At 42.5% G+C, this 19,721-nt stretch overlaps 1 protein-coding gene across 2 annotated transcripts in view; it reads left to right on the forward strand.

Annotated features, from left to right (window-relative positions):
- The first annotated feature begins 1,243 nt into the window (after positions 1-1,243).
- Positions 1,244-19,721, forward strand: part of DENND2C (DENN domain containing 2C) — a 51,469-nt gene continuing 32,991 nt past the window's right edge. The window contains exon 1 of one of the 2 annotated variants that reach the window (XM_040337439.1): positions 1,244-1,475. The gene's annotated coding sequence lies outside the window, so the exon portion shown is untranslated. The remainder of the gene's footprint in view (positions 1,476-19,721) is intronic. The other variant, XM_040337438.1, reaches the window with a different exon arrangement.

The following is a 19,721-nucleotide window of genomic DNA, read 5'->3' on the forward strand; positions in this document are numbered from 1 at the left end:
ACTATATGCGCATGCGGCTGAGGTCTGATTTCAGTCTGAATTTTCGCTGAATAAGGACCTGGAATGGACCAAAGGACGTACAGGGCTCCTGTGCAAATTCACACTGGAGCCGCAGCAGAGATATGTGAACCGTCTCCACAGAGAGCCGGTCAAAATCTCTTGCTATTGCAAATTGAATGTGGGGAATCCTGCTTAAAGCGGTAGTTCCCCCTCAAAAAAATTGTTACCCTTAGATTGATGCTCATTTTGTCTAGGGGAATCGGGTAGTTGTTTTAAAATCAAAGCTGTACTTACCGTTTTAGAGAGCGATCTTCTCCGCCGCTTCCGGGTATGGTCTTTGGGACTGGGCGTTCCTATTTTGATTGACAGTCTTCCGACAGGTTTCCGACGGTCGCATCCATCGCGTCACGAGTAGCCGAAAGAAGCCGAACGTCGGCGCGGCTCTATACGGCGCCTGCGCACCGACGTTCGGCTACTTTCGGAAAATCGTGACGCGATGGATGCGACCGTCGGAAGCCTGTCGGAAGACTGTCAATCAAAATAGGAACGCCCAGTCCCGCAGCCCATACCCGGAAGCGGCGGAGAAGATCGCTCTCTAAAACGGTAAGTACAGCTTCAACTAGCCGATTCCCCTAGACAAAATTAGCAGGAATCTAAGGTTAAAATTTTTTTATTTCCGGGTGAACCTCCACTTTAACATTAATGGGAGAATCCATTAGCTTTCTCTTAGCTCTGTCTATAACATTTCTCTTGGATTTCTCAACTTCATCCTGTGCCTCTATATGTGTATGGCTAGCTTTACAGTAAGCGTTGGAGAGGGTCTTTGCACACTTTTCATAGGTACGGTAAATTGACTTTCACTTGAATTGTATGCAATGATATTTAACATAACAGAGGCAAGACTGTTCACATGTAAACTCCAAAGACTAAAAAAGGCTTCACTCTGCAATTTAGCATAGTAATAGTCCTACCATGTCACCCAGTTCTCCATTGTGATGCACAGTCACTCACTTTAAGTGGAAAGTGCAATAAGCGTCTACTACACTTCGTAATCTAATATTAGAGGTCGGCATTGGGTCATCAGTTTATTCTAATCACACGTATCAAGGCTTTACAGCTTTTCACATGGAGGAGGAGTAGATGACAAACAGAAAGTCACACTTGAAGCCTTCCTCTCCCTTACAGCAGCCCCATGTACCATATGTCTCCACCCCACACATTTCACAACATGCCCCTGCACATCCACACTCCACTCCTGAATAATGAGCCAGCTAAAGGGATTGTTCTCACTGAGCTGTTTACACTGCTGTGAAACCATGTGTCATCACAGGACATTCCTCTCCTCTGCTGGAGCTCAATGAGCAATCATACTGGATCCAGCACAGGCTGAAGACTGCCAGAGGAGAGCAGCGTGGATTTACAGCCTTCACCAACCTGGATTGTCTTCCTGGGATACTACTGAAGCTATTTTTACAGTAAGTGCTCCGTTCTCTACTATTTGATGCCCTTGTGACCGCAATACAAATTTATAAGTATTTGTCATGAGAACATTAACCTCGCAGCAGAGAATTAGGAGTGTGCAACTGTGTGTGTTCCTAGTTCTCAGACCCCTTGTCAATCAGAAAAAAAAAATTGTTATCGCCAAGTTAACGGACGCAAAACAACGCTGATAAATTTGACGTTTAAGCTTAAAAAACTGGTCGCAAAAGGGTTAATATTCTCTTTGTTTATAGATAAAAGTAAAAAAAAAAAAGAAGAAAAGTTATATTCTCAGCAAGGGCTGACTGCATCAATGCAGATATTGAGAAAATGTTGTCACTTTGTCCCCTGCTGAGTGCACATGGGCGCTCTTAGGTTTTGTTAGCATAATGGTGGGGTTGTCGTTGTTGTTTTTCAATAGCCGATTGAAACACACAAACCAGAACTTTTCAAATGCAGAGCAGACGGATGGCACTTGTGATTGCATTGTTCCAGTGATTGCTATGTGGGGGCTCAGAGAGTTAAATTAAAGGACCACTATAGTAAAAAAATATTGGGGCAATTTAAAAAAGCATGTGTGGCACATTTCCAGTGGTGTGTATGTGGTCAGAAGCCTTGTGCCAAATTAATGAAAACCCTGTGACACTTTCATTGCTAGTAGCGAATCATAAAACTCAAGTAGTTCTTTGCAATACTTATACTGTATGGCACTAATATTGTGGCAAATTCATAAAGAAATACTGTCATATCGGTAATAACGAATGTGGGACTTCTTTTTTATGTTGGAGTAAATTTTGTTACAGCACTGTCAGACTTTTGATTTGAGTCATTTTCACCTTCACCTTGCCACACATGCTACAATCTGATTATCCTTTAGGTATCTTTTATTCTTAGTTAACCACTAAAACGAGCAGCGCTTTAGCGCTAACGCGGCCCCAGTGTGAAAGGGGTCGTAAAGTGGTTGTAAACCCATTACAACCACTTTTTGCTACAGGTAAGCTCATAATAAGGCTTACCTGTAGCTACCCTGGATATCTCCTAAGGGCTCTTTCACACGGAGCGGATCCGCTCCGTTAGCCCGTTTGGCTCAGCGGGGATTCCTCCGTAAATCCCCGCTGAGCTGTCGGCGGACAGGGCGGTCCCCGCACACTGCAGAGACCGCCCTGTCTCTCCTCCGCTCTCCCCTATGGGGAATCGGATGAATACGGACCATGTGTCCGTATTCATCCGATCCGTTCCACCGGACGGAAGAAAAATAGGGTTTTCTTCCGTCCGCAAAAGCGGATCTTTGCGGACACGGATGGTTGCGGACGTTAGCGGATGCATCATCCGCTAACGTCTGCAATCCCATAGGGATACATTACAAGTCCGTAAACGGACTTGTAATAAACGTACCGTTTTTCCATATATGTGAAAGGGCCCTTAGTCTGCACTGTTTAGGAGATATTCCCTGTATCTGCATGTGCCGATGTGATCGGCACTGAATCAATGGCACAAACGTGCTGTTGCCTCAGTGAGTGTGCCGTTACCGGTCGCTCCCGCACGCATGCGCAGGAGTGACGTCATCATGGCTCTGACCAATCACAGCGCCGAAGCCCGCGATACCCGGAAGTAACTCCGGGAGCAATGTCGCCTGACGGAGGGGGGGGGGTATGAGGACCGCTGCAGGGGCTTCGATGTAAGGTAAGTAATTTTTTTTTTCTAGGGTTTACAACCACTTTAAACTGAAGAGTGCAAAATCTTGTGCAGTTGTGCATGGTAGCCAATAGGGATGAGCTCTGGCGTGTTTGCACAATCTACGTGCAGAGCCCGCCAGGAAGTCTGCACGGCGTTGCGCTAATCACAAGCAGGGAGACATTTCCTAATCTCTGCAGCCGAGCATCGGGAATATGAAACTTCTATCTTCAGCTTGTTCAATTAAGCTTTGAACAAAAATATCTGAAAGCTGGTTTCTATACAGAGCTGCACCAGGTTTTGCACTCTCCAGTTTTAGTAAATCAACCCCATGGTCTGCTACCACTGTTTTGGTAAGTCTAAGGGCTCATTTACATTTGCTTTGGCTTCAACACACATTAAAGCGCCTACTGCTTCAACATGCTTTTATGATGTGTTTTTGATGCTTCGGTGGTGCTTCGATGAAGCTTTGGTGATGCTCTTTTGAAGCTTGACAGATGCCCTACGTGTGTGCTGATATCTGGTACCTGCAATTTCTCCAAAACAAAGCGAAGCTAAAGCTGAATTAAAGCCTCTCAAAAGCCACAGTTGCTTCAAGCAAGCTTTGTCATAGCGTTCTATGGAGGCTTTGAAGCACCACTAAAGCGACATGGGGTTTAATTTTTGAAGCAAAGCCCAAACAAAGCAAAACAAAGACAAAGTGTAAACAGGACTGTAAGCTAGCCATTTTATTTAGTGACATGAGCTTTAACAAAGCATGTCTGAAGCCATGTTTTGAAGCAAGTGTAAACTAACCCTAACTGTTGATACATCTGTGTTGCACTGCAAGTCCTGTATGCTACAGCTTTGGTACCATGGTCAGAAGGCTCAATACAAAGATTATTCAATTGTATAAATAACTATCTAGCCAAAATGTGAGAAAGTCAATATTTTTCTTCTTATGAGGGCTTGGGTAGGCCATACACGGTTCGACTCTGGGCCGCTTCCTGCTGAACTGGCCGAGATTCAAACTGTGTATGGGAAGGCTGAATGTAAAAAGTTGATTGATCAACTTGGATACAACAAGCATGCTGGGTTTTACATGCGATTATTGCTAGCGGCTGCTAATCACTGTCTGTGTTGATGGGGGAATTAAAAGCTTGCCTTACCTGTATGATCCATTCCATTCACCCTCGGTTAGGCTGGGCCTAGCACTAGTTTGTAAATCTAGATGAAATAATTGGCTTGGTACATCTTTGAAACCCATTTGTGTATTTGTTAAGCATACAATACAAGGTGTGAAAAGGATATTAGGCTTTATGAAGCATTTTCTTTTGAATCTAGGATTCATTTAAGAGTGTCCTGGATGAGTGAACCATTTTGTAAATTGGGCAGAGTAGGTGATCCTACACATCCTGATTGTGTTTAATATCTACATGCAGATTCACCATGTTCACAAAGGATTATCCTATTCCTGATTGCTTGTATTCGTAAATTTGTGACTGTCTTGTAATGGGGACAGCAAAATATCGGGGTGGTTTTTAATAAAGCATTTGTGGTACATTCAAATTGTGCAATAAAAGTATGATTGGATGTCACGGCATGGATCTTGCTGTGTGTGGATCGATTGTTTACCTTCATCACAGCCCTTCTGCTCTATTGTTTGAAATAGGCCTACTGGGGAACCTTTTTTTTTTTTTGCCTTTTCAGTCAACACATCCTTGTCTAAAGCAATGGCAATGGTCACTTCAGGTTAGATTTACTTCTTGGCTTCTCTACACATATCTTTTTTCCGTGCTTGCTATATGCCTCAGAGCACTGATTATTGCACTGTTATTTGAGAACTTTGAAACTGTTGCCTGTGGCCATGTAAATAACTTCTTATCTGTGAAAAGCCTTATAGCCGGGGCCTAGTCCTAATTGTTTGAGGACTATTGTCATGGTAGTGGGAACTGTTAATTGCTTTCTGTAAATGACTGAACATATATAAAACAAAAGGTAGATCCATTTGCTTACTGTTTCTATTTTCCCCAAATAATATCAGAAATGTAGGAGCCTTTCTGATTTTTCTTTTTCTTTGTTTGATGTTCTTCGTTTGACATAAATAAGTCTGTATGTTGTACCACTGGCTCCCACCAGCCCTCTAAAGGGGTTCTTAACGCATGAGGTGTTTCCTGGGCTTCCCATCCTACCGACTGCTAATTGTAAACAGGGAGCTATTGGTGACAGAGTGGTCACTGTGCAAAGGGGGTCAGGGCTGTCTTAATGAGAGGGCACACCTGGGCACTTCCCAGGGGCCCTAGCTGCAAGGGGGGCCCCTACACTTTCCCCAAAGCAGCTGGTCCCTGAACCCACGATGCCCCATGATGGCACTGAGAATGATAGATACACAGGGGAGGCAGGCTGCCTCCTACCTACTTGATGTCTGTTTACCTGCACTGTCATCATTATAGGGGCCCCAGAGCATTACTTTGCCCGAGGGCCCATGATGCTATTAAGATGGTCCTGCAGGGGGTGCCACGTGAAGCGCATTCCAAGCATAAACAAGAGACACCAGCGTTATGCATACTGTGTGTGTGGCAGCTCAGTGTTGAGAACCACCACCATGCTGCCACGCATATGCATACAACCAGCATTCTAGGGTTAACGTTTACAATATGTAAACTTTTTTTATTTTATTTGTGTCCCATTCAGGAAATTATACTTCCTGTCCTGTAGATACATAACCTGCAAAGCGCCTCTCCTGTCACTCCAATGTGAAAGCCAGAGTGCTTTCACACTGGAGCAGTGCGCTGGCAGGACATCAAAAAACGTCTTCCAAGCAGCTTCTTTGAGGCGCTTTAGGAGCGGTGTATACACCGCTCCTAAAGCGCCCCTGCCCATTGTAATCAATGGGCAACACTGGCAAAGTGCCGCTGCAGTGTCGCTTCGCAGGTGCTTTTAACCCTTTTTTGTCTGCTAACGGGGGTTAAATGCGCCCCACTAGTGGCCGAAAAGCGCGGCTAAAACTATGGTAAAAAGCGCCGCTAAAAAAAGCAGCGCTTTACCGCCAATGCCCGCCACCCCCCAGTGTGAAAGGGCTCTAATAGTGGGCATATTTCAGCGCCTGGAAGAAACGGCTACAGTGTACAGCCTCCCAATATATTGAATGGGTGTATGCAGGTAAACACACACATGGGCTTCAAACTTGCATAGAGTATTCCTGTGTACAACCAGCGTACAACCAATAATTACCGTGGATAGTTTTAGAAATACACCTGCAATGTATGTTGTACAGCCTCATGTGCCGTGTGCATGAGACCCATTTCTCTTCAAAGCGAGGGAAATCTTCTCTTGTCCGTAGAACAAGTGTCCCCAATTAAAAATGTTGGATTTTACCTCATTTTTAGTCCCAGTGACAGTGTCCCTTTAGACAAATAGAGCACATTACCCTAGCTAGGATACAGATGGCAAAAAAAAAAAACCTGACAAGGGATCTGACCTCTCGCCACCCTGTCGAAACAAATATATGACTTTGACTTTGAATAAACTGGGAAGATATGAATATATTTTTCTCATTTCCCTTGGATCTTAAGAAAAATGTATAGGCTACAACAGCTGATTGTACAAATGTTGTTTGCCTGGCTGCCATGCTGACCATCTTAATCCAACACTTTGAGTCGCTAACCAAATGATCAGCATGCTAACAAAACTAAACACAAATGAAGACTTGGGACATTTCTCTGACATTTCTAATCTGCATACTTGTTCCAGGTCAGTGAGCCAGGAAGCTTCAAAGCCAGAGGGCCAGCATAATAGCCAGGCACCTAGCTAAGTGGTCCACAAATGAATCCCCAGTTGACACTTCCACGTATTTGTTTATGTTCCAGGAATATTTTGCTGTGATCTTCTTTTGCTTTGCTTATGACATCATGGTGTAGCAAAAAAGAGCATTTACCCTTTTCTTTGTTGCTAGTCTGGGATTTGGGATCTGATCATTCAGATTAGAACAAACATCAAGACAATCCTTCCTTCTAACCTCCACTTATCTGTACATGGCTGATAGAGATGCTGGAATGTTTATTTGCTCTTTTTTATCAGCAAAGATGAACAGAAAATCAGATGACAAATTCAAACACATCTCATTGCTAGTTACTGTCTCCTGATATGATCATCTGCATGTCACGCTCTCAGTGGTTATTGTAGGATCCTATGTATCTAACCCACAACAGGTATGCACATAAGGAATTCAGCTTTTATTCTGAACTTGCTGGTCTTTCCGTGATCACTAACTGAGGGGTTAGAAAAGCGGCCAGGTAACTGGCATTTTCAGAATCATTTATAGGTCAACATTGGCCGTCCCCACCTTTCTCTCAAGAAAGGCGCTCTGACATGTACAAATAAAGTGTTGGTGGAGCTTCAGGCCACAGTATAAATGCCCCTTTAATTAAGAAAAAGAGGTAGCGCTTCAAGGACCCATGGGCTCTGATGGGTCCTTGACACAACATCAGTGTGTACAGTAAGGCCTCATGCACACAGGGCGCCAAAAATGCCACTTTTAAGGGCATATGACATTCATTTCACACAGGGCGCCAAAAATGCCACTTTTAAGGGAATATGACATTCATTTCTTCTGCCTCTAAATGCCCCTCCACGTTACATTATGTGTCAATGCACACATACTGTAGATGTTTACAAGCATTTTGAGGCAGAGAAAAAAATCACTTGTGCATTGAGTAGAGAAACATTTCAACAGAGAAAAATGCTGGGTTTGTTTAGTGCTTGAGCATTCATTAATTTTGCTCAATGAAAAATCGGAGGAGCCAGATGAGGACTCAGGCCCCGTACACACGTCCGAGGAACTCGGCGGGCAAAACTCATCGTTTTGCTCGTCGAGTTCTGTGTGAAGCCGCCGAGGATCTCGGCGAGCCAACTTTCCTCATTGAACAACGAGGAAATAGAGAACATGTTCTCTATTTGGCTCGACGAGGAACTCGTCGGCTTCCTCGGCCGAAAGTGTACACATGCCGGGTTTCTCGGCAGAATTCAGCTCCGACCGAGTTTCTGGCTGAATTCTGCCGAGAAACTCGGTCGTGTGTACGGGGCCTGAATGGGAAAAAAATCTATATTTGCTAACTTTTTACTCTAGTTGTTCTCAGTTTTATTACAATATATCCCCAAGTGTAGCACATATATATAAATAAAATGGTACCCTATCCAACTGACTTACTAGGCAAATGAAACGAGTGCGAGTCACAGTCTATATCATGTGGAGCAACGTTGAAGTTGTTGGCTGCAGCTCCATTTTATATTCATCTGCACAGAGCTCAGCCTTAACGAGTGGTCAGTGGTAGTTCTACTTGTCATATAGGTTAGCTCCTACCTTTGGGAATATTTTATATATAATGGTAGATGGTATCTGATTTCCTAACCAGACACAGGTTAGAAATTAGTTAAATTGAAAATGAAAAATGTATGTATTTGTGTGAATTAATTAGGTTTGTGAGGTAGCGCCCATGAGAAAATAGGATTGGCCAGGCTGTGTGACGTCCTTTTACTTTTTTTTTTCTGTTTACTTAAAAATGATGTGGTCATAGAAAACGGTACAACACCATGGCACGGAATGCTTATCGTCTAGCCATGCAGTGGCCTTAAAACAGTACAACACCATGACAAAGTGTCTTTATCACCTAGCCTAGCTATCCAGTGGAAGCCCCAAAATCATGAAACATGGCAAACCCAATACATTGTCTGCTTGAGGAGGATTAAGGGGGTGTTTATAAAACAAAACAATAAATAGCAGAATGAGTCGCGGAGTGAAGAAAGAGGGTACGTTGGGAAATTGAAAATGTTTAAGGAAAAAGGAGGGATAAGGGTCACCAGTGTGCTTTTACCATATTCTTGTTATTCTATCAGGTCATACGTAATACACTATTTGCATTGTAGTCCAAATATATTCCCTCTTCAGAGTACCATAATAACTGGGAATATTTATTTATTTTCTCTATGACTTTTTTCAGGGTGTATTTGTTTTTCTATTTCATGGGAAAGCTTCTGTGTAGATCTTCATTGTAGCAAATGGGAAAACTGGAGACGGCGATAACAGCTGATAACATACTGACTTCAAGTAACGTCTAAGCAACTACTACAGAGACCCACACAGATGGATTGCTATTGATCTGATCCTTGGATTGAATTTAATCTTTTTTTTTTTTTGTAATTCACAACGTGTACCCCATGGTGGGACCATACCTACATCGGTAGTGGTACATAGCAGGGAAGGGAACAGCGGGTGTTGGTTAGGCCTAATGCACAAGGGATGTATTAGGAGTTGTAACAGTGCAGCGCCCTGTCATGGTGTTAAAATGGTTTTAGGTCACAGGATGCTGTGGTAGATGGTCAGAAGGATCAAAGCACATGGCCTGAGCACCAGCGCTGCTAAAGAGAGCGGGGAGGATAAATCTTACGTTATTTTGTGTTGCTGGTGGAAACCCCAGCGCGGGGAAACTTTTTGTTCTGTTTTGATCTTTTCATTCTGTTTCATTAAAAGCATGCCAACAAGCCCAAAAACAGCATATCTGGCATGGACTGTACTTACTGGGGAGTGTTATTCTTGAGCTAAACAACCCCAAACATCTCAATGTAAAATTTGGGGATTCAGGCTTTTTTCTAGCTCAGTTGCTGTAGATAGCTGACCATAGACATGAATGCTGTATGTGACGTTATCCCACATAAAGCCTTCATATGTATTATTTCATCTAAACATGTATTGTGTGACTGTCTGTAATTTATGTAATATGCCTGTACTCTATATGTGGGTTTAAGAGAGTATATACGTGTTTCAAGTGTTTGGGTGGCTGTACACAGCACATGGGTCTTTCTGTTGCAAAAAGAAGCCTGCATTTTTCATTGTACGCTCCTGATGTGCCCATGCACATGAGGCCTTAAATTCTGATGGTAATAAGTTATTCAGTGTAATCGGTTGTAGTTCTAACACTATAAGATTTTTGATTAATTCTATTAAAACTATGCGTATAATGCAAAAGTGACTCTCTGTTCTTAAAGGCCTACTTGAGGGTCAAATTCAGCAGATGTGGGAGTATCTTGTGCACCCACGTTTTTATGGTGCACATGTTTGTTATCTTATCTTCTATTTTATACCCTGCGATACATTTGTAGCTTTTTTGTATCGGTACTATCATATTTTGAATTCAAAAAGACTTGAATGAACTAAGATTAAACACAAATACAGCAGATAGTCAATTTGGACATTTTCAATAACATTCCTACAGTCAGAGGTAGGCAATTTTTGGCCCTCTACAATCCATGTGAGGGATTGTATGACTCTAAAAGCCACGAGAATGACTGAAGTTTGCCTACCCCTGAATGTTTTAGCTTGTAGATCTTTTTATATCTGCTGCGTAGCACATACATATGGCATTGAAGTGTGAGGTTCGGAAGGGGGTATGTAGCCTTCTGTTTGGTGTAGTGCACAGCCATCAAAAATGCACCCAACTGTTCCGCCATTGCATCCTATAAAATGTAGCATCAGATCCTACTGCCATTAATCCGGGTTGCTGGATGGTGTTGGATTGCCCGCTAAGTTATTTGTAATCGCCTGTTTATTCAGAACATCTCATCTACTCTAGATGATCATCTTGATGCGTGAATTCTTCGTAAAACTTTAACTCCTAAATTGTTGGGCTAAAGTACATCTAAAGGCAAATTGTTTTTTTTTTCTTTAGTTTTGGTTAGAGTGAAGAGGAATTAGAACACCTGTCAGGCTCTTTATGCTGTCTCTCATTTTAGAGTAATTTCCTCTGACTTCCTGCTTTGGCTATGTGCTGGTGCAGTGTTTGCTAATTTTTGTAAAAAAATCGTTTAGTTTTTTGATGTGCTAGTGATTTGGAACCTGTTTTTGATACGTGCACTGGGGCGTTTTAGGAGAGTGCTGGCCCATAATTATGGGTGGATGCAAGTCATACCCTTCCCTTCCTATAGATCAACCAGCTTTGACAGACATTATTAAGACATTCTGTGAATCATTCATTAGGACAGTTCCATAGTTTCTTTAATTTTTTTTTTTATAATGGTTATTGCAAACCATAAATAGATCAATTTAATGTTTTCTTATCAAAGACTTTGGAAAGAATCATCAGCCATACAAGGCTCCAGATTTATCAAATTCTTGCTAAATCAACCAAAATTCAGCACCACCAGGCACAACAATAGTCATTCGACTTTAGTTTAAAGAGCCAAGTGAAAAATTGACAGCCAAACAGTGACTGCTAATTGCCCGTTCACACTACCACAAATTGGGATCCGACTTGTGTCGCCCCAAGTCGCGCGACATGAGAAATTACATGGAAGTGAATGAGAGCCGTCTTAATGCACACTACTGAAGTCGCTCTGACTTGAGAAAAAGTTCCTGTACTACTTAAAGTCGACTTTTACCCATTGATTTCAATGGAAGTCGCCTCCAAAGTCGGATCACTGTCTAAACTGAAGAAACTTTACAGAAAGAGAAAATAGTTTTCTCAGGCAAACCCCTCCCTCCCACAGAGCTGATTATTGTTTGATTGGCCACTGCCAAAGTCGCCTGTTCTGGAGGCAACTTGAAGTCGTGTTGCAAGTCGCTCCAAGTCGCGCTGAAGTCGTCTCGCAAAGTCGCGCTGGAAGTCATGTTGCCTCTGTGTGAACCGGACTTAGAATCCGATGCAGCTATTCTTTGGTTATTCTGACAGCTAGCAATCATAGCTGGCAGGGGAGATTCATCCATCCTAGCTTTTTGGCGTGGATTAAAAATTCTGTTTGATTTCTTTTGTTAAGCCTGCAGGACAAAAAAAAGAATTCTATGTGTGTACGTCCAGCTTTAGAGTTGGTTTGAAATGTTTAAACATGAATGCAGCTTGCTCAGGCGTTTACCGTGTACACACCACTGATTATGCCACTATTTTATAATCTATGTTATGACTAAATTTGGATTAGAAAACGTGCTGAAACAAGGAAACAGAGTTCTTTAAACCGTAAACTTTGCAGGGAAATGAAAGTCTATGAGGAACTGTTGTACATGGACATATGTTCAAGTATATGTGAACCCGAAAAATGAATGTCTATCATTTGCTCTCTTTTTGGTCTGTTAAATATACTATTATAGTATCTTTTATATATCTGTGTGATAGGCCCCATACACACGGGAGGATTTATCCGCGGATACGGTCCAGCGGACCGTTTCCGCGGATAAATCCTCTCGAGGATTTCAGCAGATTTTAATGCGATGAAGTGTACTCACCATCGCATTGAAATCCGCGCCGAAATCCTCTGGCGATGACGTGTCGCGCCGTCGCCGCGATTATGACACGGCGACGTGCGCGACGCTGTCATATAAGGAATTCCACGCATGCGTTGAATCATTACGACGCATGCGGGGGATCCCTTCGGACGGATGGATCCGGTGAGTCTATACAGACCAGCGGATCCATCCGTTGGGATGGATTCCAGCAGATGGATTTGCTTGGCATGTCAGCAAATATTCGATCTGCTGGAATCCATCCCAGGGGATAAATATCCGTGGAAACAGATCCGCTGGAGTGTACACACCATAGGATCTATCCGCTGAAACCCATTTGCTGGGATTTTTCAGCGGATGGATTCTATGGTGTGTACGGGGCCATAGGTGCAAAAAAAATAAAATTATTTTGTCAGAGCTTTAAAGTCTTTTCAGCGTCTAAAGTGCCTGTGTACTTCAGTGTCGACCTTTTTTTTGTATATGCTATAAACACAATGCTTTATGAGAACTTCCTCTGCCGGCTAAAACAAAAGTTTGGATCCCATCAGGGAGCTCTAAGGCCATGTGACCATTGGAAAATGTCAAAGTCTGTTAACACCCTGTTTGTATTATTATGACTTTTGCTGTTTTTTTTTAAACAGGGAATTTCATGCGTCTTTCACCAGACAGTATCAGTTTTGTTTTTTAAATGTAGTAGCTGAAGGGTTTCTGAAGAATTTAAAACATTTATGGTGGGCTATTAATACCTTTTAGTAACACTGTGAGCATAATTGCAATGAAGTCGTAAAGTGTCCGTTATTTATTTTGCTGTAGAATAAACCTGGCACTTTTCACTTACTTGTAAATGTTTCAGTGTGTCGGGAGACTACAACTATTCAGGAAAATATAATGGTCAAAGGCGTATTATGACTTCCAGATTCCAAGCCATCAAGAAATTCTATTGATGAACTCATTATTTTAGAATCTTGTAAAATGAAATGCCATTGGGCCTTATGTTTAAAAACTCACTGGGTGGAAAGTGAAGATATTGGCATATGTGTTTACAATCTCTTTGATAATGTCGAAACAAATCTCTGTGTAGTTTTGGTGATCTGCCTAACTATTACTGGATGCCTAATGCCGCGTACACACGATCGGTTAAACTGTTGAGAATGGTCTGATGGAACGTTTTCATCGGTCAAAACCGATCGTGTGTGGGCGCCATCGGTTATTTAACCATCGGTTAAAAAAAAGCCAACTTGTTTTAAATTTAACCGATGAATTCCTAACCGATGGGGAAAAAAACGATCGTTAGTAGGCACAACCATCGGTTAAAAATCCACGCATGCTCAGAATCAAGTCAACGCATGCTTGGAAGCATTGAACTTCCTTTTTTTCCAGCACGTCGTTGTGTTTTACGCCACCGCGTTCTGACACGATTGTTTTTTTAACCGATGGTGTGTAGGCGCGACAGACCATCAGTCAGCTTGATCGGTTAATCGATGAAAACTGTCCATTGGTCCGTTCTCTTCAGATGGACTGGTCGTGTGTACGCGGTATTAGGCTGTCTTTGGAAGGGTAGCTGTTTTATAGGGCATAATGGTGACTGGTGATAGCTTTAATATTACATTAATAAAGTCTGTTGTGAACCATCACCCAAATGTTTTTTGTTTTTTACTAGTTTTTCTAGTGAGAGCATAAATATTTGTATGGAATGCATTGGAAGCTGGAGAAGCCTTTTGCTCCCCTACCATCTTCTCTGCTCAAGTTGGGGATGGATAATAGCATGGCAGTGACACTTACGTATGTTTTAGTACTACTTTAACACAATGCTTTAACCACGGTGGACCATCTTAGTGTGAATAAAAAGCCATACAAAATACAAAGCCATCCACAACTCTGCCCCCAGCTACATCACCAATCTTGTCTCCAAACATCACCCAAACCGTCCTCTCCGCTCTTCTCAAGACCTCCTACTCTCAAGCTCTATCGTCTCCTCCTCCCATGCTCTTCTCCAGGTTTTCTCCAGAGCCTCTCCCATCCTCTGGAACTTGCTACCTCAACCTGTCCGGCTATCCCCTACTCTTGCTACCTTCAGGCGATCCCTGAAGCCTATCACGTCTCCAACCACTTTCATCAGCTCATTCCCCACAGTTACAACCTTTTGTACCACCTGCCTCACCCTATTAGATTGTAAGCACTTCTGAGCAGGGCCCTCTTAATACTCTTGTATTTTATTGTATTATAACTGTATTGTCTCCCCTTTAATATTGTAAAGCGCTGCGTAAACTGTTGGTGCTATATAAATCCTGTATAATAATAATAATAAATAAGCCCTTGCTATTAAAGTGCAAATTCAATCATTAATTCCTCCTTCTGCTGTGCTAAAGTAGTGCTGTGACAGAATAAATTACACCCCTGACCACATCTTAGGCTTGGTTCATACTAGCCCAACTCCAAAGTCATGCGACTTTCAGTGCAACTTTGGAAACCCATTTTGATACGACTTTGGTGTGACATTTTACACTCTGTGGCATTGAAGTCATATCAAAGTCGGACCAAAGTAGTGCAGTAACCTTTTCCAAAGTCAAAGTGACTTGTGTCAAATTAGTTAAGACAGCTCTCATAGTGACAACATTTCATTTGACATGTCATGCGACAGTTGGATCCCATGTCGCACCAGTGTGAACTGAGCCTTAGCTGTGTGCCTGGAGTGAAAATCTGTCTCGTCCTCAATGCCTAATCTCTGTTTACTGCCCAGACGCAAGGGGTCGCAAATACACAGATGGTCATTAAATGAGAAGCAGCCTGGTTTGTGTTTGTCACAAATTTTTACCCAGTTTATTTATGCAGTGTAGAGGAGTTTATTAGATATTTTGGTATTTATTCTGCTGTTGGATTAAGCTAAAACATTAATTTAATGCGCTTTGTTCCCCAGACAGAAATCATTTTAAGCATCATTTCAGTATCCTGTCTTTCACTGATTCATGTAATCTGCGTAACGCTCCTGCCACACCTGTGTATTATTTCTGTGGAATTAGCTGCGAGTTTTGATCATGTTTATGCATGTTTTGGTTTTATTACTTTCTGCTGAAACACAGTTTGAAAGCAGATCCAGCAGTGTGTGACGAAACCAACCTGCTTGCTGGTTGTCACATGGCATCTTTGTCGATATGTTGAGATGAAAAATGTTTTGCAAGAATGTGTAAATAATTATTGGCTTAACAACTTCAGTGCTCACACCTGTTTATTCCATGGGGGCCAAAATAACGTTACCATTTCCGCTATGGGCCTACTGAATAAATACTGTCATTACCTATGATAGCAAAGTGATCTAGGGGCAGACTGACAACTCATGGGGCCCCTGGGCAATAGGAGATTATGGGGCCACACAGTATACACACACATACAGTATACATACACAGACACACAATATATATACACACACACAGAATACACATACACACACTGAAAAAGAACTGGAGAGTCAGGGGAGCTATAGTCTTGAGATTTTTTTTAAAACCGATTTTTACATACTGTCCCTGGTTTTACTGAGGCTGGAAACCCTGATGGGGCCCTCTAGTTGCAGTGCCCGAATGGTCAGTCCGCCCCTGGTGATGCATATCTTGTTTTTTTAGGACAAGAAGAGCTTTTTTTTTTTTTGGTATTATTGTACTCCAAAATATTACATTTACTCTTTTTAAAGAGGAATTTCAGATATGGAGAATTTATATGTAGTTGCATTAATTCAGCTTGGCCTATATACCTGGCTGATGCCCCTGGAAGCTGAAATTACTGATGTAGACACTGCTACTTGCTCCATTTGCTTCCGGGTCCCATGATGAGTGGCTGGCCTGCTGCATTCTGACCACAGGAGGTTGGCCACTAGGCACGAGTGTCTTTCAAACAATGCTTTGCTGTATAGTATATACATACAATGGTGATATTGGTACAAGCTGGACCAATATAACTATGTAAAAATTAAAAAAATATCTGGAACTCATCCTTTTAAAGGTAGAAATAAATACAAAATATATATTTTCTTTCCCAGTTTGACCAGTTTTAAAACATCTATTATATTGTAGAGGGTACCATTCTGCAATTTTGACTGTACATGGCAGTTTTTTTTTTTAATGCTTAGGCTGCTTTCACATGGGCAATGATGCTAATTCATGATCCACAGTGGATTGCTTTGTTGCTTTTTAGGCTGGGCTGTGGTTGGCAGACGATCAGGAGCCAATATGTCCCATCATTGGCTTCCAAATGCAGCATGCTATACTTTTTTTGTTTTGTGATGCAAAGCCTCATGACTATGGCAATGTTTATGGAGCTGACTGCCAGCCTTTGCTGCATTTTGACAGGTGGCTAAGGTGCGTTAAAAATGTACCTCGACCACCTGGATTTGCCACACTGACAACATCCATATATAAGGGGTCTGATATTAGACAGGAGATTTTGCTGCTAGGGACAAATTGTCAGCTGCTGAACCACTAAAAATGCTACCTGCAAATATGCAGTTAAGATACGACGGCGTAGGCGACTTACGCTGGTTGTATCTTAGCAAAATTCTGGCGTATCTGATTCTTTGAATCAGGCGCCAAGATACAACGCCTCAGACTCAGAGATACGACGGCGTATCTGGAGATACGCCGTCGTATCTCCTATGTGAATCTCCCCATCTTCCCCTCCCCCATACTTCCACAGAGATAATCTTCCGGTACTGTGGGGGGTAATACAAGCCGCTGGACATGTCATAGGCACCTGAGTGTCAAGAAAGCACAAGCGTGCTTACTATGCCCACCCTTTCCAACTTCCTCCTCCATTTATAGAAGCAGTACTATAATTTTCAACAAATAAAAGCGCTATATGAATGGAGGAGGCAGACCTTTCATTCATCCACCCGATCGTTTTTCACCGCTGGTAGCTAAAGTACAGTATTTATAAATGGAGTGGGGCAGAAGTAGTATGTATAGCAGGGGTAGGCAACCTGGGGCCCTCCAGCTGTTGCAGAACTACACGTCCCATCATGCCTCTGGGAGTAATTGTAACTGCCAGCCTTGCAATGCCTCATGGGAAATGTAGTTCCACAACAGCTGGATGGCCCCAGGTTGCCTACCCCTGGTGTATAGCATAATTAACACTCTTAATGAGTGTCTATGACAGGTCCAGCAGCTGGTATTAACCCCCGCTGCACTGGAAGATTACTGCTGCAGAATTATGTGTGAGGGGGCAGAAGACTAAAGAGTTCCATGAAAGTAGCTACCAGCACAAGGGACACTTCTCTTTAAAGTAGAAGTATGGCCAAATCTTTTTTGCCCGTACGTTACCTGTGGGTCACAGGAGTGTACTTAGTTCTGTGCCCCAGATTCAGCTGACAGTGCTAAAGCTCGCTGTTGGCTAATGTCAAAGAGCCAGTACAGGCTCTGCAGGGATCCTGACAATAATGTTGGGATCCCTTCAGATGCCTAACCATGCAGTTGTTTCAGCCTTTCAGTGGGCTGCTGAGATCCTAAGTCAGCAGGTCCTGCCCCTAAACAGACTGATGTTCCAGTGAGCACTGGAGGGGAAGAGCACAGAGCGGTGACCAACAGTACTCTTATTTCTGAAGAGAAATCTCCCCAATAGTACACACAAAAAAAAAACTCTGTAAATGGTTTAACCATTCCCTACTCTAAACAAAATGAAAAATATGGCTTTAAATATACTTGAATTATCCTGCTGTTGAAATACTGCTCACAGCGAGCAACTTCTACAAGTTATTATTTGTGTTGTAATAAAGTAGTGAAACTTAATCACGCCGTTTTAATGACGACGGCTCTTTGATTCACTGTCATTAGGATTCACTGCTGCCAAACACATTTTCCTGTGGTAGAGAAATTCTCCCGCATTTAGGAATGAAAAGCTGAGCTGACACGTTCAGACCTTTTTGTCTCGTAATGCCAGGAAAGCAGTTTATTGAAACTATTTTAGGGTGTGGGTGCTGCTAACACTGCAGGAAGCCGAGAGAAAATATCTTCTGTTCATACTCCAACCTTTCTTCCTGCCTCTCATATCCCCAGTAGGAGCAGACCCTGTTATTACTCGCAGACATTGGTTAGCAGTCTATGTGGTTGCGCATTTTCAAATTATAACTGCAGCCATCTGTCGTGTTTTTACAGTATAAATTCAGAGATATGTCCCTTTTTACGTTTACAAATTTAATGACCGTGTTTGTGAAATGACCAGTCTCTGTATGTCCGACAAAGCGTTACCTGCATATAGATTGCTTTTCAAGTTTCCTTTTATCATAAGCGATTGTTTTTTTTATTACTACATTGAAATTACTTATTGGACAGGAGCACATTTTTGGGGTGCCATGTACATACTTGTGAATTGCTAAATGCTGCTGTACATGAGTTTAAAATATAAATAAAGGCAAAACTTTTTTTTTGTTTTGGAGAGAGTACAGAGAGATTAGAATGCTTGTCAGTTTTAATTGCCGCCTCTGCCCCCCCCCCCATCCCGTTAAAGGAGTTGTAAACCCTCAAAGTTTTTCACCTTAATGCACAAGTTGAAAAACCTTCAGTAGTGCAGCAGCCCCCCAGAGCCCCCCTTTTTCTTACCCGACTTTAATCATTCCCAGCGACGGGGATGATACCAGCAGCTCCGGTCGGTGTCTCGGGTCCTCATTGGATAGATTGATAGCAGCAGCAGCCATTTACTCCCGCTACTGTCAATCAAATCCAACGACGTACTGTAGGAGCCAGGGGACAGGGCCGAGGTCCTGCTGTCTGTGTCAATGAATGCAGCAGCAGGATTCGGGAGCACGCCTGCACGAGTTCCCCCATATAATGTGGGTCTCCGAGGGGGCACTCGATGCGGGGAGGAGCCAGGAGCACCACTGAGGGACCCCAGAAGAGGAGAATCAGGGCCACTCTGTGCAAAACCCTTGCACAGAGGAGGTAAGTATAACATGTTTGTTATTTAAAAAAAAAAAGTTGCAATGACCGCCACTTTATTTCTTAGGGTGTCTGCTAAAAAATATATATAATGTGTGGGGGTTCTGACTAATTTTCTAGCAAAAATGTTTACATGAAGGAGAGAAGTGCCACAATAGGCCTGGTATTGAGGTGGTTAAACTTGCAGTGCCTTACCAATAAGTCATTATATTTTAAAGTATAATTCCCTGTACACTCGATCGGTCAATCCGATGAGAACGGTCTGATGGATTTTTCCATCAGTTAACCGATGAAGCTGACTGATGGTCAGTCGTGCCTACACACCATCAGTTAAAAAAACGATCGTGTCAGAACACGGTGACGTAAAACACAACGACGTGCTGAAAAAAAACGAAGTTCAATGC

Source organism: Rana temporaria, chromosome 2 (genome assembly GCF_905171775.1).
Source record: "Rana temporaria chromosome 2, aRanTem1.1, whole genome shotgun sequence".
Classification (NCBI taxonomy): Eukaryota; Metazoa; Chordata; class Amphibia; order Anura; family Ranidae; genus Rana; species Rana temporaria.